Below are 16120 nucleotides of genomic sequence, written 5' to 3'. Positions count from 1 at the left end.
AATTGATGTAAGTTAATTGCTTAGAATGTGGCAAGGCACATACAAAGTGCTCACTGAATGTTATTCATCATTACAGGTAAATTTCATATTATGGATATAATGATTCTTGTAAATGTTATTGTTTCTCCATCTGGTTTCTTTCTTCTCTTTCTCTCTGTCTTTTTGAAAAGGGACTTTTTATTACTTTCACATACAGAAAATTCAAGTGTCCACTCAGGCCAGTTTGGTGGCCAGTTCGTTAGCCTTTGCCTTTTCCACCATGGCAATGGGAGCCACCAACTTTGAACCCAGAATGTTGCCTCCCCGTTGATGGCAGATCTCATCAAATCGGTCACTGTAATTGATCCTGATGGCTTCCATCAGCTGAGTCAGAGCTCCTTTGTCTTCTGAATTAGTCTGTGTGGAGGTGACAGTGGTGCTAGTCTTCCTGTGGACCAGACGCCCCAGCCTGGCTTCCCTCTGATAGTACAGATAGGGAACCCCGATCATATGACACAGGGCAGGCACGAAGACAACCAGCTCAGTGGGATCCACGTCACGCACCATAGCTACCAGCTGAGCCTTCTTGTTTTCCACCAAGGAGGTGACAGTATTAACCCCAACCCCAAGGACAGGTGGCCTTTTAGTCGGGACATTCTCTTTGCCAGGAGCTTTCTTCTCAAGCCAGCCAACAATCTCTGCTTCTTCTCTTGCTTTGTCTCTGGTCTGGACTGGGGGGCCAGCTTAAGCAGTCGGGTAGCTGCTTGGCGGTCCAAGGCCTGGGTGAACTGGTTAATTGTGGGAGGCATTTTTAGATGTTTATTGAGAAAAATCTCTTACTGCTGCAGCCGGATGTAGCAAGGCCATCTGACAAAGTGGGTGAGGTCTCTTTTGGGCTGGATGTCTTGTCAGATGCCAAAATACTTGGGCCATTTCTCAAACAGGGGATTGACTGCCTTTTGGCCTCCTGCTTCTTCACAACAACAGGGGCGGGGGCCACTTTCTTCCCCTTAGCCTTCTTTCCGTTGGGTGTCTTGGATAGCTGGAGGAGAGAGATGTTTGTTGTGTTTTTTTTAGCAGCTAGAAAGCTCAAAGTTGAATTTGGGGCATACCGTTAGGTATTGTGTATACATTTACATATGCTAAATGTGTGACGGTCTTCATGTTATTTTCCTGACGTTTGTACATACCTATCTGCTCTTATTGCATTGCATTTCAGAACTTGGGGGCTATTTTATCTATTCCTTTCTTTCCTATCCAGTTTTACTTTATAAATGTTGACACCTTTCCTATTTTGGGAGGAGAGGGACAGAGGAAGAGAGACAATCTTAAGCAGACTCCACACCCATCGTAGAGCCCAATGCAGAGCTCAATCTAATGGCCTGAGCCCTGAGCCAAAATCAAGAGTCAGTGGCTCAACCAACTGAGCCACCCGGGTGCCCCTTGACACTCTTTTCTAATATTTTTTTTTTTGGAATGAGGGTAAGATTTTTATAATGAAAAATAAAAATTATAGGAGTGTAAAGGAAGAAACTTAGTAAAAGCACAGCTGCTTATACAACTGTTAACTAGAGCATGCGGCACTTGTAGAAGGTAGATTACCACTTCAACATGGAGGGATTATGTGATTTAGTTCAGAAAAAATGTATGTTGAGCCCTGTTAGGTATTTGGTATGGGTATAGATGCCAGAGAAGCAAGATAGAAAGATATAAATCTTCCCCTTGGGAAGCCTATAGGCCAGCAGAGAGGCAATAGCAAAGTAAGACATTAGGAATCACTCAGATGCATGTGATGAGAAAAATATGTATAGCAGTGTGACAGAAAGGAGAAGCACAATGCTGTCCTATGACACCAGGGAAGACAGGACAATGAGTAGGATTTGAAGGATTGAGAGGAGTATTTCTGCTGCACAATTTGAATGATTATAGATAAAAACAACATAAAACCATGACCAAATCTTTTATCCCGTAAGAAAATATATTACCTCACCTAACAACAAACCCTGAGGCAGAATGGCCGCAGAACTGGTAAAGCTTGTGTGTATGTGTGTGTATCTTAGCACAGTTTCATAAAACTCTTACAGAAAACTCATAATATTATTTATTCCTCTCACTCATGCTTCATGTCCACTCTGGGTCAGTTGTGCTCTGCTGCATGTCATCTTCTCATCACCTTCACTTCAGGAACCAGACCCCTGAACATCCCGTCCCTAAAAACCCTAAAACATTTGTGATCATTACACTACAGGGAAAAGAGTGCATGGAGATTCTCCTCTGGCTCTTGAATATGACAGGCGTGCGACATCCATGACGTCTCACATTTCTTTGGCCATATAAATTCACATGGCCGTATATATATGAAGAGAGAAAGAGAGATTTATTATGAGGAATTGGCTCACATAGTTACAGAGGCTGACAAGTCCCACGATCTGCAGGCAGCAAGCTAGAGATCCAGGAGAGCTGATGGTGTGAGTTCCAATCTGAAAGCCAGCAGACTCAAGACCCAGGAAGAACAGATGTTTCCGTTCAAGCCTGAAGGCAGGAAAACAAACAAACAAACAAACAAACAAACACAATGTTCCAGCTCAAAGCAGTCATGAAAGAAGGAATTCTCACTTATTCAGGGGAAGGTCAGTCTTTTTGTTGGATCCAGGTCTTCAACTAATTGGATGAGGCCCTCCCGCATTAGGGAGGACAATCTGCTTTACTTAGTCTTTCAATTTAAATGTTAAACTCATCTAAAAACATCCTCACGGGAAAATCTAGAATAATGGTTGACCAAATATCTGGGCGCCTCATGTCCCAGTCAAGTTGACACACTCCCCAAAGTATTTATATTTAATTAATTCAGGGTGCACTTGGGCATCAGAATTTTTGGAAGCTCCCACATGATCTAATGTGCAGCCAAGATTGAGAACCACCATCCAAGAGGGTGGTGTCCCATACAGACTTGGGGAATATGGAGACCGGTCCTAGGATTTCCTAATTTAGCAAACAGGGTATTCCGCCCCCCCCCTCAATTTCCTGACCATCTTAGTATCAAGATTTGCTACTCTTAATACTGAATATAAAGAGGAAAAAAATCCTATTTCTTCCTCTAATTTGGAGTCCATGGAGACATAAGAATTAGGTCATGGGGTGGGGGGATCTACAAATCAATATGTCATTAATAACAGAAAGAGCCATGTTCAATAATAATTTACTCAGACATTATTTTCTCTTAATATAATACATGTTTTAACTTTGGGAGTACAGCAGGAACCAAATGAGAAATCTTTACTCCAGAACCAATTAAATGAATAAACACTACTCTTGCACCCACCCAGGAAAATAGAGACTGTGAGATAATTTACTTAAGATTGGTAATGAAATCTAAATATGAGTCAAGGGTGCTTTATAAAAATACTTCTTAAAACATTATTGTGAACACAGACATATACGATTGCTTTTTCTCTGAGACAATTTCCTTTTTTTTAAATTTTTTTTAATTATTTATTTATGATAGTCATCACAGAGAGAGAGAGAGGCAGAGACAAGGCAGAGACATAGGCAGAGGGAGAAGCAGGCTCCATGCACCAGGAGCCCGACGTGGGATTCGATCCCGGGTCTCCAGGATCGCGCCCTGGGCCAAAGGCAGGCGCCAAACCGCTGCGCCACCCAGGGATCCCTCTGAGATAATTTCCATTTCAGAATTTCATGTGTGCGCTTGTACCTGACAAACCTATCTGATAGGCATATATATGATCTATATCATATAAGTAGATGGCATTTTGCTATTTATGCATTTTGCCCAGTCTTTAATTAATTCACAACAATGATTTTTCATGTAATTATCTGCTTGATATTGCCATAAACATAATGTAATATTATTAACATTTGCAGGTATGAGAGTCTACAGTACACATATTTTACTTTCCTTCAAGTGTCAGACAAAGACATTCATTTTTATTTATGGATATAGATTAAAACTTATTAACTCTATCTACTCAGGAAAGGAATGTGAAGAAGTACTCAAAGTCTTTAAAAATCTTTTTTTTAAAAAAAAAACTCTATTTTAATCACAGACGAGATGGATTCATAAATTGAAACCTGCTTAATTGGCAATTAAAAGCTGTAGGACAATGTTGTTTCTCTGCTTTCTCAGAATTAAGTCCCAGCTGTTTTTGAGAAAGCAACCAGAAGATTGAGAGAAACTGCCAAGTATCCCGGGGAGAAATTGGGAGTAAAAAGTCACATTAGCTTCCATTATTCTAAAATCATTGTGCTACCAGCAGTAACTGTAAATACTGTAAATGGTTGAAAAGACCTCGAGTTTTAAAGTTAACCCGCTTTTCGCTGGAAAAAGTATCACCCTTTTCTGAGTCTAGACTTTGATCAGACCAACAAATTTCAAAAGTAAATTTGAGGGTGGCTCAGTCGGTTAAGTGTCTTCATTCAGTTCAGGTCATGATCCCGGGGTCCCTGGATCCAGCCCTGCATCGGGCTCCCTGCCCAGTGGGGAATCTGCTTCTCCCTCTCCCTCTACTCCTGCCCCTGCTCATGTGCTCTCTCTCTCTCTCTCTCAAATAAATAAAACTTAAAAAAATAATAAATTTGAGGCAGTATTTGTGATTCATAATGCTTCCAGTTAATAATAATAATAATTCATAATGTTCACCAGTTAAGCATTAAATGTTCAAACATTTAATTTGAGGAATGCCGTATTTGTACTAAGAAATGTCACTGCAGCCACCGGGAACGTCTACATTATAATGTAATAACTCCCCTCTCTCTATGGCTCGTAACAACAGAAGTTTTTTCTCTCCTATCGACCTATCTGTTGGGGGTCAGCTGTGGTTTTGCTTCCTCCTTGGTTACTCTCTCTGGTTTCAGGCTAACGGAGCAGCTACCGTCCCAAACTTTGCTGGTCATCACGGAGTGTCACATAGCAACACAGAGCTCCATCCCAAACGTCAGTCCTACTTTCACCATAAGGCACTGGCCAGATCTGGTCACATGATCCACTAGGCAACAGGTAGGAGAGAATCTATAATCTTCTCTGTGGTATGAGGTTAAAACCCAGAAATGCTCTGTGAATCGCATTACAGATTAGCACTTTCAGGTCAGCAAGTATTTAACTCACTCTACTTCCCTTGTGCAAAATATGCTCAACTCCTTCCTAAACAAGTGAGTCCAAGGGTCCCATTTTGCCTCTGCGTCAAGCTCAAAGCGTAGGCTTTCTGGGTTCATCGTAGTAGACTCCACATTGAACTCCACGGTGAACTCCCTTGCTCTGGAAACCATTGAACTCAAAAGGTAAGTCACCTGTGCGTGCTCTCCAAGTACACAGTAGGAGAACAGGGGCACAGTGGCTGCACTAAACTCTCCATTTGGGGAGGGGTCAAATAGCTGGTGCATTGGAGAAACTAATGTGACCCACAATAATCCTGAAGACCTACCTGGCAGAGATGGGGAGGACCTTCCACCTTGGGAAAGGACAATGGAATGGGACTGCTCCTTCGTTAGACACTGATTTTGCATAAATAAATAAATAAATAAATAAATAAATAAATAAATAAGTAAATAGAAAGAAACTGATTTTGTTTCCTGGCAAGGAGTTTCAAATGGGTTACTTTTCTCGAAGGTCTTTGACCCTACACTGTTTGCAACATGTGGAGTGGGCATTGGACAAGAATAAGTCTTCTTCATGGGCTGAATGCCTTCCTCACTCAGCTGCATGCTTAGTAAAAGAGGAACTGAGGGTCGTTTCAAGTTTCTTAGAGTCTCAGACATTTATAATGTGGGATCATATTTTCTTTGTGCAATTTTCTTAATAATGTTCCAGTGCTTTTTAATCTATTTGGTATAGTCGGCGACGTGTGGTGATAGCTGCCTACATTTCTTTTCTGCACAGGTGTTTAGATTGGCTCTGTTTTTTTTTTTGTTGTTGTTGTTTTTACTTCCTCACAGCCACACCTCCCACTCTCAATATAATTAGGGCCTTCCAGGATTAAGAGGGGAAGACTCGCAGTTAGCCTTTCTCCACTGATTCGTTTTAATTATACAAAACCATAATAATCCACTCACAGTTAACAAAGTGTTAAATTAATCCATCAACAATAAACATGACCAGATTAGTCTAGGGGACAAGAGAAGAAATGGAGATGTATAGATATTTTAAAATTATAAATAAAGCTAACTGTTAAATAAGTATACCATAGCCTCCCATCCAGACCTTGACATTAATGCAGCAAAATTGAAAAAAACATGTATAAAACTGGTTTTCATTGACTGAAATAAGGAAAAACAGCAAGGACAACCGTATTAATTATTATAGATTGTAGTTGAGAGCTTTGCTGATGGGCTGGATATGTTTACATTAGTAATGAAAATAGATAATTTATGAAGTATTACATATTTTGAGAGAAAATCATTTTTCCCTTAACTAATATTGTTACAGTCAAAAATTTCCACATCATTTGTGTATCACTGACAGTTGTGTCAAATTAGATTACCATATAGTGTTTAGGTATTTTCTTTTCCTGTATAAATTTCAACTTTGAAAACCTGTTCTCTGTAGAAGCATTAGTAACTGAAATCATCATCAAATTTTGTAAAGCAATATTTAAATTCAGAAACGAGCTATGGATTTTACATGTTATGCTCAAACAATGTAAAGAGGTCCCTTAGACAAATGATTAGATGACAGAAAACATTTAAAATATCTTAATTTTATATATTGCTATAATTTCTAATGTAATTTCAGCATCTTTTGTATTTATATCCAACTGTATCATTTAAGTTCTTTCAAATTTTAAAAGTCAGATATTATAAAGCAAACCCAAAAGAGCAGTGTTTGTTCAATTTTTCCAAATTTCTATTTTATTCTATCAATATTATATTTTAATTGTTGTTTAAGGGTACAAAGTTGTAACAAGTAATAAATAAGCCTTAGAAATACATTGTTTGCACACACACACACACACACACACACACACACACACATAGAAAACATACAGTGCAGTTTATTTTATTATTTTATTTTTTTAAAGATTTTTATTGATTTATTCATGAGAGACAGAGAGAGGGGATCAGAGACACAGGCAGAGGGAGAAGCAGGCTCTACGCAGGGAGCCCGATGTGGGGCTCGATCCCAGGACCCCGGGGTCACAGCCTGAGCGGAAGGCAGATGCTCAACTGCTGAGCCGCCCAGGGATCCGTCTACAGTGCACAGTTTAATGACTAGAGACAACAGTATTGAATTAAGATGACATAATGTGGTAAATATTACAGTGGTAATCATATTGCAATATATAAATATATCAAAGTAACACAGGGGTACCTTAAATTTAACACAATTTTTATGTCAAATTTATCCCCAAAATATAAAAGACTTTATTTCAATCTTAAAATGGCAAGAAATACAAGTCAACAGTAAAAAGTAAAGATAATCTGATTACAGAGGGGCACAGGATTTGGATAAACACTTCTCCGTAGAAGATGTATTACTTGCCAATAAACATTTGAAAAGATGCTCAACATCTTTAGTCATCAGGGAAATGTAAACCCAAACCACAATGCCATTCTACTTCATAGACGCTAAGATGGCTAAACTAAAAAAGACAACCCATAACAAGATTTAGCAACGATATGGAGAAATTGGAACTGTCATGCATTGCTTATGGGAATGTAAAATAATGACCCTATTTTATTTTATTATTTTTTAAAAATTGTATTTGTTTATTTGTTCATGAGACACACACACACACACACACACACACAGAGGCAGAGACACAGGCAGAGGGAGAAGCAGGCTCCCCGCAGGGAGCCCAATGCGGGACTCGATCCCGGGACCCTGGGGTCATGCCTGAGCTGAAGGCAGATGCTCAGCCACTGAGCACCCCCCAGGTGCCCTCGATGCCACTATTTAAAAAAAAATGTTTGGCAGTTCCCCCAAAAGCTATAACAGAGTTATCGTATGATCCGGGAATCCACCCCTAGGTATAAATCCAAGACCACTGAAAATATGTGTCCACACTAAAACTTGTACACAAATGTTCAAAATAACATTTTTCATAATGGCCAAAATTGGGACAACCAAAATGTCTATCGACTGATGAACGGGTGATTAACATGTGGTATATCCATACGACTAAATATGTTTAGTTCATCAAAGGAGGTTCTGATCTATCCTACAACATGGATGCGACTGGGACACAGCGTGTTTAATGCGAGAAGGCAGACATAAAAGGGGCATATTCCTATTTATATGGAGTGTTCAGAAAAGAGACATCCACAGAGGCGGAAAGTAGACTAGTGACTTAGAAGGGTGGAGGGAGGAAGAGGAGGGGCTTCTTTTTGGAGTGAGGAGATGCTCTGAAATTAAATAGTGAGTATGATTGCACAACTCTGAATATACTAAAAACTACTGAATTGTACACTTTAAAAAGGTGAATTTTATAGTATGTGAATTATATCTTAATAAAGCTGTTATTCAAAAATATGACAAAAATTAGAGTATGGTGATGGTTGCACAACTCTGAATATGCTAAAAACCATTGAACTGATCACTTTGAATGGGTGAATTTTATGACATGTGAAATTATCTCAATAAGTCAATGAAAAGAAATGGCCAGAAAACAGTCCCTATAGAGATGTGTGATTCTTGTAATATTCTTACTGTTTTATAGGCCTAAAAATATTTTTTTCTTCCTTGTTGTAAAATCTTCTATTTTGTCGCAATGTCATTTTTGCTTCGTATTTCATGTGTAGCTTTCGGTGAAATTTAAAAACACGTCTTAAAAAATTGCAATATGTACTTTTGTTTGACTTTTAAAAAGTGAAACAGCCAAGTTTAGATTTCTCTGGGCTTTTCTGGTAAGCTTCTGCTAACCTTATTATCAACAAGCAACAGTTCATGACAAATAACTTATAGCACATTTCAGTATTAATTTAATTTTTCACCTAAGATCATGTCTCGCTCTTGATTTGAGGGCTAGTCTCCCGTTAATTTCCTCTTATCTTCTAAACATTTCACATCTCGCCTAATGAGATCTAATTGCTTGAACAGTATTTCGTTGGCATTATCATCATGTGTACAAGTGTATTTATAAGGTCAAAGTTTTCAATTTGTCTATCAAGTTATTTGTTCCATCTTTGGGTGAATTAAAATAAAAACAAAAACAAAACCCCATATGTGGTCTCTGGATTTTTCTAAAGAACATTAGAGTCATCGCTATTGGTAATCGGCAGCCCTGTCTCCTAGCAACGAAATCTAACTGTATATGCTGTACATGGGCCTGGGATTTTGGCTCCAATTCTAACTTGTATACACTTTTAATTATCAATTATGTTAGCACCAGGATCATAGGCATAGCAAATCTTTTATATCAGTGCTGAAAATTGAAATTTTTTTTTGTAGTGCTTAGGCCAGAATGTGTGCGTTTTACAACAGGCGTAAAACAAACGAGATCCACCCCATTGTTTTCTTCTGGGAGCCCAGCAATAACTATAATGAATGCTTGTTGTTCAATATAACTTTTATCCCCGGTACAAAGTTAGATAGTATTTCCCTTGCATAATTATTTATAATTGTTTATTTTACCTTATTACACATTAAACTAGTACTCCCATTTTGACTTCCCCATCCCAGACACTTAGTTTATAAAATCTGCTTTACGTGATCAGCTATTGCTTAAACAAAGTTAGAAATAATTTCTTTTTTTTTTAGAAATAATTTCTAATAAACTGAACTTTTTGCTTTCTTTTGTGTTAATATTATTCCCTTGGTGCCACCAAAATCATTATATGCTCCACTGATATTGAGCATATGATATTATTCTATTCTAGATGGCCGTTAACATATTGACATTTACTTATCTTTGTTGCCTGTTACTTACTGACTGGTGTTTACTCGAACTTTTTGAGTGCTAGTAGTTGAATTTGTGAATTATTTTAATTTTTTTTATCAGAAAGTGGCATTTTGTGTTTCTTTGAACCAAAAATGTATTTCTAGTCATGGATACCTTCAGTGATCAAGGCTGAACTTAAAGCTTAGTTAGGCAACATGAAAATACAGTCTCAATATTCTTTGCCACGGATTGAGAATACAAGTACCAATATCTACAATTTTTCTCCATTTAAAATAATTTTATTGTAAAAGTAAATACTAAATTTTCTGATATATACATCCAAGTAAAAAATCATAATAATTAATTTGAGTCAGATTGTGTTTTGCTAAAAACCCTCTCATGCTGTCAGAAGGAGGTTGACGGCCATTTTCTGGCATCACAATCCAAGAAACAGTAACACTCCAGGGATTTTTGTCTTTTCCTTCAATTTGCTTGGTTGATAAATGTACTTTTCACCATCCTTTAATACGGTGACCAGAGTGGTATCTGTTTCTTCCAAGTTGTGAATTTGATGTGAACAATTCTCTTTTTCATTCTCATTGCTTTGGGTGATAATTCACATTTTCTGTTATTAAAGAACATGATGTGGTTGGGATTTCATCTGACCTGTTTAAATTGTTGAGTTGATTGGAAAAAGCTTCTTGCTCATCTTTAATCTTTGGATCAGTAAATCTTACTCAAGTAAAGACTGAAATGCCTCATCACAAATTTTATGCAAAGCATGCTCAAGAAGAGTCATTTCACTTCCATTCTTTCTAGTTTTTTTTTTTTTTAGGCAGATAACTCCTTTGAAGATTTTCCATTTTCTTTTTCTGATCTGTGCTTTTATGTTATCTCATCCTATCACAATCTCGACTTGTGCATTCTAAGGAATTAAAAATAAAACATAGCTTATTATTCAAAATTCACAAAATGTTAACACCTCATCCAAAAGCATAAGTGAAAGAAAATGAAAAACACTGAAAGTTATAAGTATGTTTTCAAGAAGTCATTTTTCTAAATCATTCAAAATTATATATTAAATTTAAAAGAAAGACATACTCTTTTGTTACATAGGTGGTATATTTTAAAATAAACAATTTAGGGGGGCCTGGGTGGCTCAGTTACCTAAGTGTCCAATTCTTGATTTCAGCTCAGATCATGATCTCAGGGTCTTGAGATCAAGCCCCACGTTGGGCTCAGTGCTGAGCATGGAGCCTGCTTAGGATTCTCTCTCTCTCTCTGCCCCTCCCCCACCTGAATTTTTTTTTAAATAAAAAAACTTAAGTCAAGATTCTTTAAAGTGAAATTAAAAGCAATTTAGCCTTCAGTGTCCATCCACAGTTGCCAACATAAGAATTAGTGTCATTTTTTAGATGCTATAGATGTTCATAAGTACAGTCCACAGACATACAGACATAACATATACAAATATATTTTAGGGCAATATGAATATTTTAGTATTGAGAAGCATTGTTCAGCTATGAGGAACTCAACCATGTGTGGTTTACTCAATGTTATCATTTATGCTCCTCTATTTAGAATTGTGTATTGACGTATTTTTTGTAGTACATTTATTGCATAAGTCTCTCAATGACAAGTGAAGAGTCCAGCAAATTCCAAACTTACAGTGCTATTTTCTACGTGCGATTCATATCATTAGTTTATTGCCTACTTGTAGCAATTCCCCTCCTAAACATACCCAGATGTCCATGTGAGTATTTTTCTCCCCTGTGCAGCATGCAGGAATGGAGAAAAGATGACCATCATCGCCAACTCTGGGGACACTTTCTTATTGCCTTGCATAAATCGTCATTTTTCAATTCCATGGTCTCACAACAATTCAGAACTAATTTCAGCATGCCTAGAAATGGTAGGCCAGAAGTTTTCTGTCTCCCACTGGTTATAAATAGTTGACATCTAATTACCTATGTAACTTCTAACAAACCTGACAGCCAGTCCTACAAACTCCAGGGGCACCCTCCTTAAAATCAAGCTGGCACGTCATCTTGTACTGCCTACAGGAAAGAGAAAATGAAAATGCGCCGGTGTTGTGCATTAGTTCCTGATCAGCCAACCCAAGAGCACACACGTGATTTGACCAAGCAGAGGTGCTCTCCTTGGACTTTCAAACTTGATTAGAGCAACACATACTGGAGCTGGTTGATACTCATCCCTCTAGGGACCAGTTTCTACAGACACTCCCTTTGGATTCCTCCTACATAGACCCATGGATCCATTCTGTTTCCTTTCCAGGCTTGATTTTTCAGCTTTTCCTTTGATCCTTCGAGTCCTGTTGTATCTTTGCAATAAAGTGATTCTTGGTTTAAGTTAATCAGAGTCTTTATTATTTTAGATTATCGTTTTGCAAATACTCTCTTCCCTTTTCCTCCCACTGTGGGCACAATGTATTTCCTCATTCTATTGATATTGAATTTGGCTGTGTGGCTTTGCTTTGGCTAAAGGAAGCAAGCCCAAGCCAAGGCCAGCCTAGGTCAGCCAATACGCAGCTGATCTACCGATGTGTGAACATGGAAAAGTAATTGTTGTCTTGAGTCACATGTTTGGGGATGACTTGACAAAATATGTAATTTTGGTAATATGTTACTGTTTGTGTTACTTGCAAATACCTTACATTACTTCCTTTTGCAAAACCAACATCGCAGAGGGATGGAGGACAGGCTAAAGCCAGAAGTCTTGCTGCCAAATTCAGCTCCAGCTCCTGCTATGAGACAGGCATGTGTCCAAATCATACTTGCCGTGTTGACCAAGACAGCAGCTGAAATCTAGCAGGTCAGTTTTCTGGTACTTTTTATTGAGCAATAACTGCATATAACACATCTCTCAAGAAGTCTTGTTAGTGGGTTGAGAAAAAGTAAGACGGATATGAGTAATGCCACTCTTAAGGACTTGTTCACTAAAAAGCACATTTAGATCCATCTTCTTAAGTAAAACATGTTACTCTAGTATAGCTCTAAAATATTCAACTTGGAAAAAGCAGCTAGAAGAGACTTTTAAAAATGTTTTTAAAATGTGTTTATAGAAGCATTCAGAGCAGGTAATCAGATGCTATTTCTATTCCTGCACTCTTAGTGGAATGATGGTTAAGCTATTTGCAATATTTAGATATTTCTCAACCTCTAAACTATTAAAATTTCAAGCCAAAGCAGTAATTCCTTACTTAAGGAATGAAGTTGGATGATTTATTATAGTTATCTATAGATCTGCATAGATTAGAACACTGTTGGAGAGCACAGGATTGCTCTAGAAAAAAATCTGCACCTATACCTCACACTAGGGCACCAGAATTGCCATGACTATCTCTTATGACCATTGACAGAATAGTATTTTTATGGCCTTCTACTGAAATAACCTACTTAACAGTACTCCACTTGCACTTTATGCTTATAAACTATAAAGTAGATGCAGTAACTCTGTATTATTCACCTTTAGGAGCGACTAAGAGGCATGGATAATGCAATTCAATTAATAATTATTTGTGTTTGGATTTAGAGTTCATGTAGTTGAACAAACATACTCAGGAATGAATGCGAATATGGGCTCTCCATCCTGCTATTTCAGTCCATGTGTATCGAAGATGGAAATGGGAGTACTGGTTCTGAGTAACCAGAGATGGCTCCATAAATATTTATTAACTCATGATTCCATATTTCTGGACCTACGTGTCTAAGTATTGGGAGAATCAAGTTCCATAATTTGATCTGATATTCTCTCCCAGAGAACACTGGTCATTGCCTAGCCTCAGAGATGGGTTCAGGGGGCTTCAAACAGTCCTTTGTGTCCAGTAGATCCAAAGAAATGCTCATTGCTGGAAACTTTCAAAAATGCTTCCCATGACTGTTCTCACTTTTTAATTTTTTTTGTATTTATATACTTATTTTTTTTAGAGAGAGCATGTGCATGTGCACACGCATGAGGAAGGGCAGGGGGAAAGCAAGAGGGAGAGTCTTAAGCAGGTTCCATGCCCATCACACTTTCCTAGGCAGGGCTCAGTCTCACGATCCTGAGGTCATGAGATGAGTGGAAACCAAGAGTCAGAAGCTGGGACGCCCAACTGACTGAGCCACCCAAGTGCTCTTCTCAGGTTGTTAATGATTGTAATACTCTAGGTTGGATGAATTAATTTTCTGCTGCTATAACAGGAGTTGCTCAAAAAGTGCACAACTTATCTTACAGCTCTAGAAGTCAGAAGTCAATTGCAGGCAGGACCACATTCCTTCTGGAGGCTCTAGGAGAACGTTTTCATGGCTTTCCCAACTTCCAGAGGCCACGTGCGCATTCTTCGGCGTATAGTTTCTTCCTCCATCTCCAAAGCCAGTGATGTATCATCTTCAAATCTCCCTCTGACTTCTTGCACTGTCATATCTCTTTCTCTGAGACTCAAAATACGCTATACATTTAAAAATTACCCAGTGTTTTCATTACGATTTATCTTGAAATAAGTTGCAAGTTTTTGAGTACTCTTCAGCGTGAGCTAACATATCATCAGGAAAAAGTCACTTATAAGGGATGTATGTATAGATTAAGTATATATCTTCATTAGTGGTAGAAACATGAATGAATTACATTTAAATGTCAGTGCATGTAGTTCTTAAGGTTTAGTTAATGGAAAAGTATGATTCCCAAATATGCAAACATGTGTTGCCACATCCTGTAGAATCGAACATTTGCAACAGGACTAAAACTGAGAAAGCCAAACCAATATACATTTTTGCAAGAGTAGCAGTGGAGGAAACCACCACTGATCAGCTAACACTGATGCACAGCTAACAAAGCATCTTTTCTGAATCATCCAGAAACACTATGATTGTCTGGGGCGCGTGGGCATCTCTGTCGGTTGAGCATCCAACCCTTGATTTCAGCTCAGGTTATGATCTCAGCGTTGTGGGATCGAGCCCTGGGTTGGGCTTCCTGCTCAGCGAGGAGTCTCCTGAGAGTCTCTCCCTCTCCCTCTGCTCCTCCCCCTGCTTGTGCTTTCTCTCTCGTGCTCTCAAATCAATAAATAAATCTTTAAAAAAAAGAGAGACATTCTGACTCTCCTATGTATACATGCAGTGGAAGCTCAGAAACTTTGGCAAGCATTTTTTAGAAGCCAGACTTGTTAGTATAATACCATATTAGGGTATCCCAGAAAACTCTTTGCAATGAGCTATTTCCAATATATAAAATAAATTGATGTTTAATAACTCAGTAGGTTACTAATATGTAGCCCTTAGTTGTGTACTAATCAGGATGGCTCCGACATGTCAGCCATTCACATACTGCGATCTCAGAAATTATTTGCCTTTCTGGGAACAGGCTCCACTCACCACGAGGATTCCCATGCCTTCTGATATTGTTATTTTAGGAATCATTACTTTAGATCCCACCCTTGTGTCCTCCTGGAATTCTCTTCCTGTCCTCCTCAAACACTCCACTTAGCGAATTCCTTCTCATCCATAAGAAATCAACTCGAGCCTTAAGTGCTTACATCTGTAGGATCCCTGGGCACTCTGTTCACTCACTTCAGTTGTACTGACAACAGTGTGAGCCCCTTCGGGGAAGGCAACCTGTGCTATTCATCTTTATAACCTCGCACAGTACCTCCAACAAGGTAGAGGTTTAACAAACATTTAAAGAAGGAAAAGCATTACACATTACGAGGGATTAAATAGCATTGATAGCTAACATTGATAGGCCAATTACTGGAGGCCAAGCACTCTTCCAATTGTTTTGCATCTATTTTACAGTAAAAAAAAAAAGAGAATAGTTTATCTTTACAGCAATGTAATGACGTGAATTCTATTTTAAGGATGAGGAAACTGAGGCACCAGGAGGTTGAGTAGTTTGTTCAAGGCCATTTAGAGGTGGGAACCACAGAAGGCAAAAACAGGGGAGGGAGATAGGAAAGGAGGAAGGGTAAGGAGGTCTCAGCAATTCTTTGATCCCCTGGAATGTACAATGCATTTCACAGTGGTCCTAAGAGCTTTTCATTTTTCCTTCTCTCCCTCATTCCCGACAGTGAGTTCGGGTCCCTCATTTTGCTCATTCACCCACAACTTTCTCATGTGACCTACTTGCTTGCTTAGTGAGGTCCAACATCTATTAAATCCAGCTCTTTACCTGCTCTTCATATGTATCTATCTACAGGTAGAGAGAAAAGGGAACGTGGCTGGGGAGACAGACAACTGAGTTTACTGGGCATCACTTTAGAACCACGACCACTGACCTTAAGTGACTCTACTGTATGTCCTTATTCTAGACTCTTCCTC

General features: G+C 38.5%; 1 pseudogene; it reads right to left on the bottom strand.

The window, feature by feature from the left end:
• Window positions 1-213: 213 nt before the first annotated feature.
• Window positions 214-16120, bottom strand: part of LOC129510561 (60S ribosomal protein L7a-like) — a 29153-nt pseudogene continuing 13246 nt past the window's right edge.

The sequence above is a fragment of the Nyctereutes procyonoides genome, unplaced genomic scaffold (assembly GCF_905146905.1).
Source record: "Nyctereutes procyonoides isolate TBG_1078 unplaced genomic scaffold, NYPRO_anot_genome, whole genome shotgun sequence".
Lineage (NCBI taxonomy): Eukaryota > Metazoa > Chordata > Mammalia > Carnivora > Canidae > Nyctereutes > Nyctereutes procyonoides.
Note: the sequence above shows the minus strand (reverse complement) of the source record. Positions and strands in the feature narration are given on the sequence as shown.